Source organism: Calliphora vicina, chromosome 5, assembly GCF_958450345.1.
Source record: "Calliphora vicina chromosome 5, idCalVici1.1, whole genome shotgun sequence".
Taxonomy (NCBI): domain Eukaryota; kingdom Metazoa; phylum Arthropoda; class Insecta; order Diptera; family Calliphoridae; genus Calliphora; species Calliphora vicina.
Window position 1 is genome coordinate 75,264,405 of NC_088784.1, and position 15,700 is coordinate 75,280,104.

At 29.6% G+C, this 15,700-nt stretch overlaps 1 protein-coding gene across 3 annotated transcripts in view; it reads right to left on the bottom strand.

Annotated features, from left to right (window-relative positions):
• Positions 1-14,732, bottom strand: part of LOC135962028 (protein FAM13A) — a 132,898-nt gene extending 118,166 nt beyond the window's left edge. For all 3 annotated transcript variants that reach the window (XM_065513747.1, XM_065513745.1, XM_065513746.1), the window contains exon 1: positions 14,485-14,732. The gene's annotated coding sequence lies outside the window, so the exon portion shown is untranslated. The remainder of the gene's footprint in view (positions 1-14,484) is intronic.
• Positions 14,733-15,700: the final 968 nt, after the last annotated feature.

Consider the following 15,700-nt stretch of genomic DNA (forward strand, 5'->3'; position numbering starts at 1 on the left):
ATCTAACCTGTCAACAGGCATCTGTCAGTTGACTCCTGTCAAAATTTGAACAAGCTGCATCATTTAGTTTGTGTTTCACAGCCTATAATGGTGTAGAATCAAAATGTTTTTGGAAACAAATCTGGCATTTCTAAACGGCTAGGAGTATTCGAGTCTAAGTTATAAAAATGTACCCTACAAATGTCCCAGGGGTGGCGATATGGGGGCTCAAAGTAGGGTACCTTCGACATGTAAAATGTTTAAAAAAATGTTTGTTTCTCGTCCGATTTCAAAGATTTTTATATTTTTAGAAATAAATAAAATCTTTATTTATTAACAAAACTATGGAATTTCCAACGTTTTTTAAATTTACCATTCTAAATAACAAAGTGTAAAAAAACCAATCCAAAGGTCAAAGGAAATCCCACAATTCCTAAAAATTGGATCGAAAATGCCAAAAATGGTATTTTTTACAATTTTGCTTAGGGCTGGGAAAATACTTTTATGATAAATAGGAAATACATCAAGGTTTCGAAAGCAGCTTTCCGTTTTCTGATCCTAGCTTTGGGATTTTATAACAGTTGAAATTTTTATAAAAAAATAGGTCAAATTCCAAAGGGAGTAGGAGCGACATATTCCAAAAAATAGGACAAGTCTTTTATACCAGAATGTTCTCCGTAAAGATACCTTACAGAAAAACATATAATTGATATATGTTTTCGCCCAAAAAAACACCAAAAATTTACTATTTTTTTGAATTATTAAATTGCAAATCCTTTATTTTTGGATCCATAATTTATATTGCTCTGAAATCAAATTATTAGTAATTTAGTTGTCCAACTAACAAAACAAATTTGAGTCCATTCGGTTCAAAGTACGCCCTAAATTTTAAAAAAAGCGGACCATGGTATGACAAAATTTTAGAATTTCAATTTTCAAATACCTATAACTCGGAAATTATAAGAGATGAATAGCAAAGGAAAGCATGTTTTTTTTTCAAAACTAGCAGAGCGCTTTCCAAAAATGGCAGGTGTATAAAAAATGGCATTTGTATGGTCCATTTTAATAAATAATATTCTTGTCTACGACCACGTCAAATTTTATCCCGATCGGACTAGACGTTTAGAAATGCCAGATTTAATTCCAAAAAATTTTGATTCTGCCCCACTGTGCATCTTTCTGCCCCATCTTTCTGGCAACATATAGATTCTGAGACAAAAGAACTGCTCATCTTTTAAAGGCCAAGAACGAATCAAGCCAATATCGGATACTCCGTTCTGAAGTGAAACGTATCCCAGAGACAGCGTTCTGCATCGTTTGAAACAAATAGTAGTCGGACGTGTCAATGTCTGGACTATAAGCCGGGTAAGGAAAAACTTTCCAACCACTTCATTCTAAATAGTAACAGCTATTGCAACCTTAGTTTTCAGTGTCAAAATCACCACTTCTGAACCGCACGAAATACATTCACCATAAGCTTCGGTGAGCAATCGATGTGCTGCAGCGGTACTTTTTTCAAATTAAAGAAGTAAAGCAAAACTTGCTGCATATGACACTTTGTTGGCACAAAATTCGATATTTTCGCAGCAAAAAAAAAACTTTGTTGTTTACACTACAATGTTCAATAAGTAAATGAGAATAAATGACAGATATGTACCCTTCAAAATGACATATTAACAGCTCCCATACATACTCCTATCGCTGAAGACTAAATAATACTAAACATATAAGGAGTGAGATCGAAAAATATTAATAAAAAAGGAACTGCTAAACCTACAGTTTTAATTTTTTTTGATTTGACTGAAAATATTATTGCAATTTAAAATATTATTTTTATAGTTGTAATCAATAGTGATGAATTTATGAACATTTTCCGCAAACCCTTCGATTAAGGTCTTTATTGAGCTTTCTGTCACTTTGTTCGAACAGGTAGTCCTTCTCCGTTTAAAATCTACCACTCTTTTGGCCAAATTTTTTGTGCTCTTCAATTCTCTTTTAACAAAAGCCCAATATCTCTCCACTGGCCTTAGCTCCAGGCAGTTTGGAGGATTTGCCTCTTTTGGTACAAATACCACATTATTGTTCTTGAACCGCTCAAGACCTTGCTTACCATAGTGACAGGATGCCAAATCAGGCCAAAAATAAGTGGACATATTACGAAGTCTTATGAATGGAAGCATGCTTTTCTGTAAATATTTCTTGATGTAAATTTATAGAGCCCTTTTGTAAAAAAAAAGTTTGCTTGCCATCTACGAACTTTTTGGAAACATTTTCTGCTTTCTACAACATTCCCTCCAGCATCAGCAACATAAAAACATTGACCAGGAAACTGCGATAATTTTTCCAAAACATACGTTTCGTCATCCATTATAAAATTTTACTTCAATTTCCGTGCTCTGTCTTTGACCTCTAAATTTTTAGCAGAGTGCCTGTCAGGAACTTTTTGAACCTTGTATGTTTTTAAACCTGCATTGGCTTTAACTTTTCGTGCCAAATAGTCTGAGTACTCGCTAACCGGACTGCTTTCATACCGGTTGTGTTGGAAGCTCTTTTGAAAATGCTTTCTATTTAATGACTATAGAAACATCATGTGGACCATTCCTTCTACCAGAACCAGGTTTTCTATCAAAGGACAAGATCTTCCGATACTGTTTAATAACATTGGAATCAGTTTGACGGCAGACCTTTGATTGTTTGGCCAAAATTTTGTAGGTCCAAGTTGGGTTTTGTTGAAAATCTTTAAAAATTTTAGTACTTTTTTCTCGTCACTCATTTTAATCAGATTAACAACAAATGAACATAATTGACATTAAACATAATAAATGACATGCTTTACAAAGGTAACTTGATAAAAAAATCAAGGTTTTTTCGATTTCACTTCTTATAATGCGTTATCGATGTCTGAAAATGTTTATATTTTATATTTAAACATCTAGCTACTTCATGCAACACCACCCTTTATTCAGCTTAAAACTTTCTTTTTTTCCACCAAATTGTTATGAACTTTTTTCAAAGTTCAATCGATTATAATAAATATAAATAAGAAACGAAACATACTCGTATAAAATGGGCGGCCACATGTAGAATTTTTTACAAGTAAAACTTTTGCAAACAAATTCACAATAAATTCGAGAACAGCTAGCTGTTGGTTGTTGCTTTTCCTAAAATAAAGTTATTGCAAACTTGAAGTAATATTTTGTTTAAACTTTATTTATGTTTTATTTTTAAATATTCTAATACTTTGTTTGTGTCGTGCAAATAAAATGGAAAACTTTTTGTTATCAGAAAAAGACACAATAATAAGTTTTGGAAAATTGTTCTCAAGGATAATTATAATAAATTTGATGAAATCATTATTATAATTTAGTTTGCTATGGTTTGTTGAAAGGTCAGATAAGGCTGAATTTTAGCGTTTATTTGTGATCAGAAGTAAAGAACAATGTTTTTTATGCTTCAAATGTGTCGACTTTTGTACCAACAAAGCATCATATGCGGGAAGTTTTGCTTTACTTCTTTAATTTGAAAAAACAGTTCAGCTGAAGCACACCGATTGCACATCAAAGCTTATGGCGAATGTGTTCGATCGATGTCGCCGTGCGTAAGATAGTTCGTGCGGTTCAGAAGTGTTGATTTTGATAAGGAAAACAAAGTTTTCAATACCTGTTACTTTTTAGAATGAAGAGGTTGGGAAGTTTTGCCTCACCCGCATTGTAGTCCAAACCTTGCCCCGTCCTACTACTATTTGTTTCGATCGATGCAGAACGCTCTCTCTGGGATACTCATCACTTTGGAACAGAATATCCGATATTGGCTTGAGTTGAGACTGTGTGTATATAAAGTATTGACTAGAGTATACACTTACATCGATCTCTAGTTATTCTTAAAAAGATCTTTAGATCTTCTTAAATACAAATATTTACAAATATCATAAACTATTTTAAGATTTCATTATGAATTTTAATGATGATTGCTATAAATTGAGAATTTTAAAATAAATAAGTTAACAATTCTGTTTATTTTTCTCATTAATATATAACTATTATTATACAATATATACGAGTATTTATTCTATTTGTAAACAAATATTTATTAGGTTTCCTTAAGTGCAGCAAATAAAACTCTTGAATAACAATTTCCTATTATTCAATGCAGGGTAGGAAAATATGTATGAAAAAAAACGGCAAAAATAAATAAAAAAAAAACTACCAACTGTGTAGTTTTTTATACCTTCCATCAACAGAGAACTCAACTTTTATATTTATATTTATATACATTTATTGTTACGTTTTTAATATAGAGAAATTATTATTTTATTAATATTGTTTCATTTTTATTTATTTATATAAATAGTTAATAAATTTACATATCAATTATATAGAAATATAAGAATGAAAACAAAAAATATTCTTGCATTTAAGACTAAAAAAAAAATCTGTATATTTCATCATGTAAAACCTACTAGTGCCTCGGGCCACCGTTATGACGCGTCATACAATGCACAGTGGGGCAGAATCAAATTTTTTGGAAATAAATCTGGCATTTCTAAACGGCTCATCCGATGGGGATAACATTTGACATGGGCGTAGCCAAGGAGTATTCCAGTTTAAGTTATTAAAATGGGTACCTACCTTCGACATGTACAATTTTTAAACACTTACAATTTTTTTGTTTCCCATCCGATTTAAATTTTTTTTATATTTTATGAAGGCGTTCGACTAGGTCTTGAAAAAACATGATTGCGTGTGCTATTTATCACTTATAATTTTCGATTTATAGGCATTTCAAAAATGAAATTTTAAAATTTTGCCATACCTTGGTGGCCTTTTTAAAAAAAATAGTTTTTTTTTTGTTCTTTAGAGAAGTGAATTACGAATAATAAAAATAAACGGTTTTCAATTTTAAATATTCAAAAAATAATTGATTTTTGCTGTTTTTTGGGCGAAAAGGTGACTTAACTCTTGTTTTTATTAAAAACTAGTTGACCGCCCCGTCTTCGCCCGGTAGCATTTACTAATGTTAGTTCTTCAAGTTTCTCCAACCCACATACACCTGTCTGTTCTTATTTATTTTCAAATAAAATATCTAAATTTGTACTGCATACTTTAGGAGCTTTTTTATTACAGTTGACTGGACTCAAAAATAAAATTGAATTTTGAATTTTTTTCTTTACAACCCATCTCCTGAAAATTTCAAATCGAATAAAAAAAATCAGCCAAATAGATCCAGCCGTTCTCACGTGATACCATTACATACATGGACCATTTCATTTGTATATATATATATATAGATAAACTTTCTTTAAGATCATATAACAATTTTATATTTTTCTATAAGGTATCTTTACGAAGAACATTTTGGTATAAAAACAAGTAAAAAAAAGTATGGTCGGTCAAGCCCGACCATATAATACCCTACACTAAGTAAAAGAGCAAAAACATTTTTCTTTTAAAATTTCAATAATTTATATTTTTGAGTGATTTTTGGAAGTGGGCCTTATATAGGGTCTATGACCAATTATGGACCGATCACCACGAAATTAGGTCGTTTGATTTATGTCTATATTAAAGTTAACTATGTTGAATTTTGTGTGTATGCCAACATTTTTAAGAGATTTATGCACGTTAAAGTGATTTTCGGAAATGATCCTTATATGGGAGCTATGACTAATTATGGACCGATCGCCATGAAATTTTGTTGTGTTATTTATGTCTATATGAAAGTTATTTGTGTTGAATTTTATGTATATACCAACATTTTTAAGAGATTTATACTCGTTAAAGATATTTTCGGAAATATATGGGAGCTATGACCAATTATGGACCGATCACCATGAAATTAGGTCGCGTGATTCGTGTCTATATTAAAGTTATTTATGTTGAATTTTATGTGCATACCAAAATTTTTAGGAGATTTATGTACATTAAAGTGATGTATTTATGGGATGATATTATGGGAGCTATGACTAATTATGGACCGATCGTAACAAAATTTGGTGACATGAATTTTGTATATATAAAACTTATTTGGAGCGGAATTTGTGGAGATACATATATAAATTAAACATTTATGACCGATAAAGTCCAATTTCGGAAGGACATTTGTATGGGGGCTAGGTGAAATAATGCACCGATTTCTGCCAGTTTCAATAGGCTTCGTCCTTGGGCCGAAAAAATAATATGTCCAAAATTTTATCGAAATATCTTCAAAATTGCGACCTGTAGTCTGCGCACAAGGTTTACATGGACAGCCAGCCGACCAGCAAGCAAGCCAGACGGACATCGTTTAATCGACTCATAAAGTGATTCTAAGTCGATCGGTATACTTTAAGGTGGGTGTTAGACTAATATTTTTGGGCGTTACAAACATCTGCACAAACGTATTATACCCTACTATTTTTCGAGTATGTCGCCCCTACGCCCTTCGGAATGTGACCTAGTTTTTATCAAAATTTTAACTTTGGGTCACATGTTCTAATATCCCAAAGCTGGGATCAAAAAACTGAAAACACCTTTAGAAACCTTGTTGTGTTCCCTATTAATCACCAAAGTATTTTCCCAGCCCAGAAGGAAATGTGGGCCCTATAGGCAAAATTGTAAAAAATACCATTTTTGGGATATTCGCTCCAATTTTTAGGAATTGCGGGATTCCCTTTGACCTTTTGACAAATTTTTTCTCACTTTGTTATTTAAAATGACAAATTTAAAAAACGTTGAAAATTTCATTGAGTTTGTTAATAAATAAAGATTTTATAACATATTTCATATTTATTGAGATTCTTAAAATAAAATATGTATCAAAATTTGAATAGGAATGCACATATTAGGAACAGTTTGATCCACATTTATTACAAGCTATTTTTTTTTTGTTTAGATAAGTTAATTTTTGGTCTTACAAAATAAATTTCAATTCAATCTTAATTAGATTCAAAAATATGCCACTTTAAAACTCCGTCCTTCAAAAATATTGCACTTTTTCATATCAAAAAATTTGTATAAATTTTCTTAATGTGACTAATTCAGAAGCAATGACTTGTTGTTGAATAAAATGTTAAGAAAATTGTGGAACGGAAATAAATCTGTAAAATATCCCAGCAAAAACTTGGTAATGACTTGCAATTACTGAATGGCTTACTTTTCAGTGACTACCACCTCCATTACATAGAAGTAACTTAGTAATGGCTAGCATATAATCTGATACATAATTACTTGTACGAAATTCAGAATTATTTCATGGTAATGACTTACACAGTGCAACACGAAAAAACCACTACTTGTGGAAAGTGATCACTTTCTCAGGCTCATATCTTGCAAACAGTTTGGAATTTTTATTTACTCTCTGAGGCAAAGTTGTAGCCCTTGTCATAAAGAACAAAAATTTTGAACATATAAAATCAAAAAAACTTCATCTTCAAGATCAAAATCGCAAAAAAACTTTAAAAAATTCGATTTTGTTTACCTTTTTTCCCCTGTTCAGGTCCATAGGTAGCAAACCGTTAAAAATTCAAGGAAACAATGCAACTACAAAAATATACCTAAGATCTCAATAAACAACTTTCTAGAATATATGAACTTCCTAGGAATGATTCTTAACACCGTTTAGGTAGGTCAATATAAGTTAGTAAGACAAAAACAAAAGGAATTAAGTGTTTTGGGCCATAAACTATTAAATTATTATAAACTAAAGCATACTTTTAGGCAGCTTTAAAAAAAATTGGCCCATAATCATAGTCAAACACTAAAGTAGGTTCTTTTTAGAAACAACTTTAAAATAAAAACCTGCTTTTAATTATTTTGCAACTATAGTCAAAATTAAAGTATGTTTTAAATTGAACCGACTTTAACTGGGTGCCACCGCAATTGTAGAAAATGTTTTCATACAATATACATACAACAAAATACAGACAAGTGGCAACGCTGAACAGCTGACATACAAAATTAAAAAAAAACTTTTTTACTTGGTGAAGAACGGCTGATGTTAAACGATTTAATAACAGCTTCAACTAGTTTTATATTTAAAGTCGAATTCAACGTCAGAAGTATACTTTAACTTGTCTATGATAGACCTAAAGTCCACTCTTGAGTAAAGTCGAGTTTAATTCTCTTAAAGTATTCTTTATTTCTGACTATGATTATGGGCCATTATTTTTAAATTTATTTCGTGTTTTTTGCGATTTTGATCTCGAAGATGAGGTTTTTTTGATTTTATATGTTCACAATTTTTTGTTCTTTAAGACAAGGGCTACAACTTTGCCTCAGAGAGAAAATCAAAATTCCGAACTGTTTGCAAGATATGAGCCTCAGAAATTTATCACTTTTTTGCAAAAATGACAACGAGACCCCAAATCTTTGGGGGCCCATAAAAAGAAAGTGCATGACTTTGGGCAAAACTAGAAGACACGGGTATTTTTTTGGTCTCTTTTGGTCTTTAATTTCCATGAATTAAAAAATTACACACAGTGTTATTTAACTCCATATTTCTAAGAGAAGGTGGTAAGTACTTGCCTCCAATGATATCACCATGTTATTTTACAAAATTAGCAATTTTTGTCAATTTTATTTCATTTCTTATATAGATCGGTTGGACACTTTTAAAATCTTCTAATGTAAATTTAACCATTCATGCATATCTGTGGCGCCTTTCCCAGCAAAAAAGTTCAATGCCAAGTAATAAGTTAATGCTAAATTCTGGCACTTTACTACTTCTACTATAACATTTCAACTCATTATTTTAACACGGTGATGTGATTGGAGGCAAGTAATTTCCACAATCGATTATAAATAAGTGATTACATTAATATCACTAAAACTAGTTACAAGTAATTACTTAAATAACTCATACCAAACAAACCTCAAACCAACAGAGAATATTTGCGGAATTTTAGCCAACTAGCTCCTTTCGTTTGCGCCCTATCGAATTTTCAACAGACAGACAGACGGACATATCTAGATCGTGTTAGAATTTCATAAGGACCCAGAATATATATATATGCTTTTGTTAGTCTGCGATGAATATTTTGATGTGTTACAAACGGAATGTCAAAATCATTATACCCCTCCATCTTTTTGATGCTGGATATAAAAAGCAAAATAAACGGCACAATAATACCCATTTAAATTGTTAAATGTGTATTTCTCTTGAAATGATTTTAAATATAGTGTAAATTTTTAACAAATAAAGTATACAAAATATTAAAACAAATGTATACATATTGTGAAAAATTCATTTTCAATTAAAATGCATTGAATAAAATATGACGCAATAAAATTAAAAAAAAAACTTAAATGAAAGTAAAATTATTACAGATCACATTTTATTTAAACAGCAATAAAAGCCCACGAATAAATGAACTAATAAAAAAAATACAGAGTAATAAAATGCAAAAGCATTACAGACAATTGGTGGGATCATTCATTCAGATTTATTCTTTCTATGACGCATTGCTGGACTATTTTAAAATATTTTTCATTTGTTTATGTAATAGCCTGAATTTACAGCTAAAATATATGAGGGATTTCATGTTAAGTGAACCAACTTTTGAAATCGATATCTTCCGATCGCAATGAAATTTTCACCTATATTTTTCAACAAGATCGATCAAGAACTCTTTGAGTTAGCGGGGGGGTTCAAAATTTTACATTTTTGCCAAACAGGTGGGCCCTTTTTTATTATTTGCTCAAAAGAAAATTTAGATATTTTATTTGCAAATAAGTAAGAACAGGCCGGTGTATGTGGGTTGGAGAAACTTGAAGAACTAACATTAGTAAATGCTACCGGGCGAAGCCGGGGCGGTCAACTAGTTACAAATAAATTTAGCTAGGATTTCTATACGGGAAGTTCTTTTCGAGAAATTCCAGGAAATTTCGTATTTTTTTAATCCCAAAATCATTGTTTACCCTTTGCTGTCTAGAAAAATTTATAATCAAAGGTTCAAACGAATTAATTCTTAATGCTATTTTCAAAATCAGAATAAATTTTCTCTTAAAACCATTCCATTATTGAATTCATTATAAATTAATTGATTGGCCTAATTCCTTTGTACTTCAAGTATATTGAATTCATTCCTTTGAAAATTTATTCTTTATGGAATTAGTTCCTTACTGAATAATTAAAATTTTGTTGAATTCAATATCCATTACAAAATAGCTTTAAAAATGTGATGAATGTTTAAATATTTCTTCAATACAAAGTTATTACAAAAAGGCAAATGATTAAAAACAAAACAAAAACAAAACAGAATGATTTTCATATACAGCCCAATTATGAATAAAAATTCCCCGGAAGTTTTTCACTTTTCTCATTTTTCCCGGGTAACAAACTCCCGCGGTATTTTTTATTCATAATTGGGCTGAATGTTTCAACTTAAACAATGTAAAAAATAGGGGATTATAAATGCATCGTTATAAATTACATGCAAATCTGGCAGTGAGTGGGTTGTAGGTTCAATTCCTGCCTTAAACTCTGTTTTGTTTCACTACCGCATGCATAAAACCTTATTTTTATTTATATACTTAAAATTGTGTTACAATACAACCTGCATTATTAAACCTTTAAATATACAAATATATACCCGAACATACTATTTATAAAAAATACGCAAAACTGTTCTTAATAACTTTACCCCTTCAAATTGCATTCATTTTAAATGATGCCTTTCCAATATTACATCAATCATTTTAAATGATTTGACCTTAATTTCAGTAGCTCTCATATACCGCTAATGTTGTCCTGTAAACTTTAATTTCATGGCAACAATTTCAATGTTTTCGTTTGTTTTGGTTTCGGTGACATTATTTCCATATTAAGCTGGCTTCAGCATCACAAAACGAATCACTGCTAATCATCAATTTGCATCAATTCAAATCAAACCACACATTTTTAAATAACAAAAAAATCCCATGATCAAAGTGATTGCGGGAATTTATAAAAGGGGAGGCTAAATAATGTAAGGTTGTGAAGCAAAGTTATGCATGAATTTTATGGAAATTTAAAAAAAAAAACTTCAAATTAAAAAAAACGGTTTACCGTTGTAAGAGCGCAAGTTGTTAGGGACTTCCAAACAATTGATAGCTGTCATATGTTTGAATCTACATCTGTCGAATTGGCTGTCATTTATTGGGTTTGTTTTGCCAAATCACCATGTACGGATATATGATAAAATTGATAGGACTCACCATATAATGGTGAGTCCTATTTATGCATAAATGTGACACGATACCTATCCACATGAGATCCAAGAGCGTCCGATGTATATCGAAAAAGTCACTGTTATGTGTGGATTTTATTGCTTTGAGAACGATGTTGCACAGTGCTATAGAAAAACAAGTAAGAGAGCTATATTCGTCTGTGCCGAATCTTATATACTCTTCACCAAATTATACTTCAAAATACAAATTTTAAATATTTTTAGATAAACAAAAATTATTTTTTTTCCAGTTTTTTTATAATTTTTTGGAAAAAAAAAATTTGTTCGAATTGTTATTTTAAAATTTTAAATTTTAAAAAAATTATTTTTTTATTTTTGTGAAAAAAAAAATTCGGGTTAAAAAATATTTTTTCCGATTGTGACCCATTGTAGGTCCAACTTACTATGGTCTTATATACGTCGTTGCAAAGGTCTTTGAAATATCTATCATTAGATATCCATATTGTCTATGTTAATGACTTAGTAATCCAGGTTGTCCTGGTTTTTTCCTCATATCTCAGCCATTTGTGGACCGATTTTGCTGATTTTAAATAGCAAATATCTCGAGAGCATGTCTGACATAATTATGGAAGATTTGAATCCCGAAGATATCTGGGGTCTTCAGAAAATTGATTTCAACAGACAGACAGACGGAAATGTCTTAATCGACTCCGCCATCTATAAGGATCCAGAATATATATACTTTATAGGGTCGCCAAATTATATTGTGGACATTACAAACGGAATGTGATCTGTAACTTCTAAACAGTTATTCCGGTTTGAATGAAATATCAATGCGGAAAGAGGAAGTGTTGCCGAGTTTAAGCTTTGAACACGGTTATTTTCATTCATAAAAATTTTGTCAAGTTAGCAAACATACTTTGTTATGAATTTCTATTTTAGGTAAATTCTATGAGAGATGTTAAGTTTTCCCTAATTAATTTGCCACGTAAAAAACTTAAGGTCGCCATATTATATATCAATGAATAGGGGATTTTGTCTATTTTTCAAAAATATTTATAACTTTAGTCAATTAAAAAATTCATCGAATACTTTTTTGAAAAATATGACAAAAAATGCTTTTTATTGAGTTTTTGCAAAGATATACAGACCAATTATGAATAAAAAATTCCCCGGGAGTTTTTTCCAATTGAATTTTTTCTTCATAATTGGGCTGATAAATTTTTCAAATTGAAATTAAATTTTTATTTATAAATATTTTTTAATGAATTTTAAAGTAATATAGATTCTTAATTGTATTAAAAATAAATAGAAAAATAAAAGAATTTTGGAAATTTGTTATCAGGAATCCCGCAATTCTCAAAACAGTTTTGAAAATCCCAAAAAATGGGATTTTTTTTGTTTTTTAGCAATAATATCCATACCAAGGCCGGCGTTCTCTGAACACTTTACAAAATAATTAAGAACATATTGGGCCATCCAAACTGAGTTACTATATTCTGATATCGACTATACGATTTGATCATTTTTGCCCTTAAGTTGAATTTTACATAAAAAATAGGAATTTTTTTAATGATTTTTAATCAACAAGTTTCCATTTTTTTAATTTTAAATATAAGATGTAAATTTGGCTTTTTAAAAAGTATAAATTCAATATAAGTCTTCTTAGAAATTGTTTAGATAACTTAAAAAGAAAAAAAGTAATTTTTTACAAAAAAATTAGCGAAAAATAGCCTGAAATTTCATTCTAATCAGATTAACCATTTAGTTAAGTTACTGATCTATTTCCCTTTTTTTTCTATACGTCCGAAAAATTTATAAAATGATTTAGTTTCACTAAGATGTTAATCTTTAAGTCCTACGGTTTTTTACTAATATCAAATACGTATATAAAAAGCTTATCTTTACTCTTCAGAAGCTTCACAAACCTTGTCCCCTTTCCAGAATTTTAACGTTTTTTCATATTGTTACGAAATTGCTCTATCAATTTTAATTTAATGGTCTGCAACGACTGCTTGCAACATTCATCATGTTTATAAACATTTTCTGTTCTCGAACCATCTATTTATCAACAATGTTGATAACACGCTGTTATTAACATTGTTTATGAGTATAACAGCATTAAATGTTAAAGCTGCTAACATTAAAGCTCTAGACATAGAACATTCTAGTTTTGTTCGTTAGATAATTCAAGAAACAACTATATAAATAGTAAATGTGTGCATTAAAAGAGTGTGACTATTTAAATTGTGTAAAATTAAATAAATAAAGAGTTGTTGCAAATATTTAAACTACTGATCGCTTTTATTTGCAATTAAAAGTATACGGTTTATTTAAAGGATATAAACCATCGTTTTTAAAAGGTAAAAACGTAACAATATATTGCATGCATATATATTTTTTTTAATTTACTCCCGGGAATGAAAAAAGTTCAGGAAATTATATAATGGCATTGATAGGCCTTCCAAACGAATAATAAATTTCGATGATACTTCACATGCACTTTATTTTTATGAAATTTAATGATAGGAAATGGTTAATTAAAGACCCTTTATTGGAAAATGGGCAACCAAGAAATAATTTTAATAAATTTGTAACCAAAAACTAAATTTTCACGAAATTCTTTAATTTCAAATCGGTCCCATACAATTGTAATCTTCATTTAGCATTTATTAGAATCAAAAATAAATTTTTCGGAATTTTCAAATTGTAGAATATGGGATACAATTTTATGACGTTATACCCAAAACCGCAAATTTCAAATAAATTGTGTAAACTCTAAACGTTGTCTGATTTTGCTTAAATTTTCAGCATTTGGTGTTTAGATGACGGAAAACAATTTTATACATTTGGAGCATAATCTAAAATAAGAGTCACCCTAATGTATACCAAAAAAAGTAACAGTTTTATTGCAGCTATTTTTTTGTAATTTGTAATAAGGTTAAATTAAAATAACACTAAAGTTTCAACAACAAAGTTTTTGGTGTGGCAAGCAATTTGTGATTGTGAGAGGAAATCAACATCTTTCTTTACAATTGCCAAAATAAATTGTAAAATTTATAAAAAGAACACCTGTAACATTAGCAAGCAGCACAAAACAAGGGGCAAGAATGAATGGTACAGAAAAAATTAATTCGATTTTGTAAACAAGAAAGTCAAAAAAAAATATCAACATTCTATTGACTTAATCACTTTTCATTTAGCCCTCGCACCTATAATTAGAATTAATTGGATTCAAAATGGACTAGTGCAATAAAAACAAAACAAAAACTAATTTGGCAACAAAGTTGTTGTTGTATTTATTTTGGTTTCGTTTCGCTTTTTAATGACAACAAGCTAATTGTTTAAAATAAAATACTCACATGATTAGACACACATTTTTCTACACTAGACTAAACACTGTAATTAAAGCTACCATTTTTTTCGAAACAAAACAAAAATAAAAACAATTGTTTAAAAAAAACACATTTTTTTACAATTTAATTTAATTGCATTTATTTTGTTTTTACTATTTAAAACCACATTTTGTGTGTTTCTTAAGAAAACACAAAAAAATAATACAAATAAATGTTTATGTTGCTATTTTTAATTCCGTTTTTGTGTTTTTTATTTTGTTTTGAATGTTCAGCCATCAAGAGACCACAATAAACTGATGTCAGTCAGAATGTAGAGTAAAATAAAATACACGAAACAGTACTCTCTCATACATACACAAAATAACTAATAAAAACAACAAATACAGCCGAAAATATTAAAAAACAAAACAGAAACAAACTGTTATAGACTTTGTAAAGAAAACCATATTGAAAAAACAAAAACAACAACAACAACAGCAACACCAATAATAATATCAACACAATTGAGAATAGAGATTAAGAATTTGTACTCAATGTTAAACACACGAATACCCAAAAACAAAACTATGTAAATACTCACTAACAAAAACAAGCATGTTTTAAAAACAAACAACAAAAACATCATCCTTTTGAAAATAACAAAAGCTTAAAAAGAAGAAAAACAAACAAACTAACGGGGAAAACAACAACAAAGATGAGTCAGTTGAAAACCTTGCATCACTTTTTGTTTCTTTTTTTGTTTTTTGTTTTTGTTTTTAGCTGTAAAAAGGATACACACATTAATGCCAAAGAACAATAACAACGACAACATTGTATAGACAAGGACAAAGTTTACATAGAGTTTAACTAACAAAACAACGGCAACAACAAAAACTAGTTGCATTTTTTCATTACGTCTGCATAAATTCATCAGACATGAGAGAATTTATAAACAGCAACAACATCAATGATTAAAATTTTGTTTTTATTTTTAAAAAAACAACATGGGCGTATGAGTAATAAATTCCTTGCTGTTTTTAATGCGCATCAAAAATCAATCATACGTACCAACTTCCAGCAGCACCCACACGTCAGCAAATACAAAAAAACTAGAAATTGTACAGGAATTAAGTTAATTTTGTTGTTTACATGACTGTATTTAATTAGAATTTACATTTTATAACACGATTTTTAACAGTTTATTTAATAATTGTTAAATATGTTAAACATTTTTGAAATATTT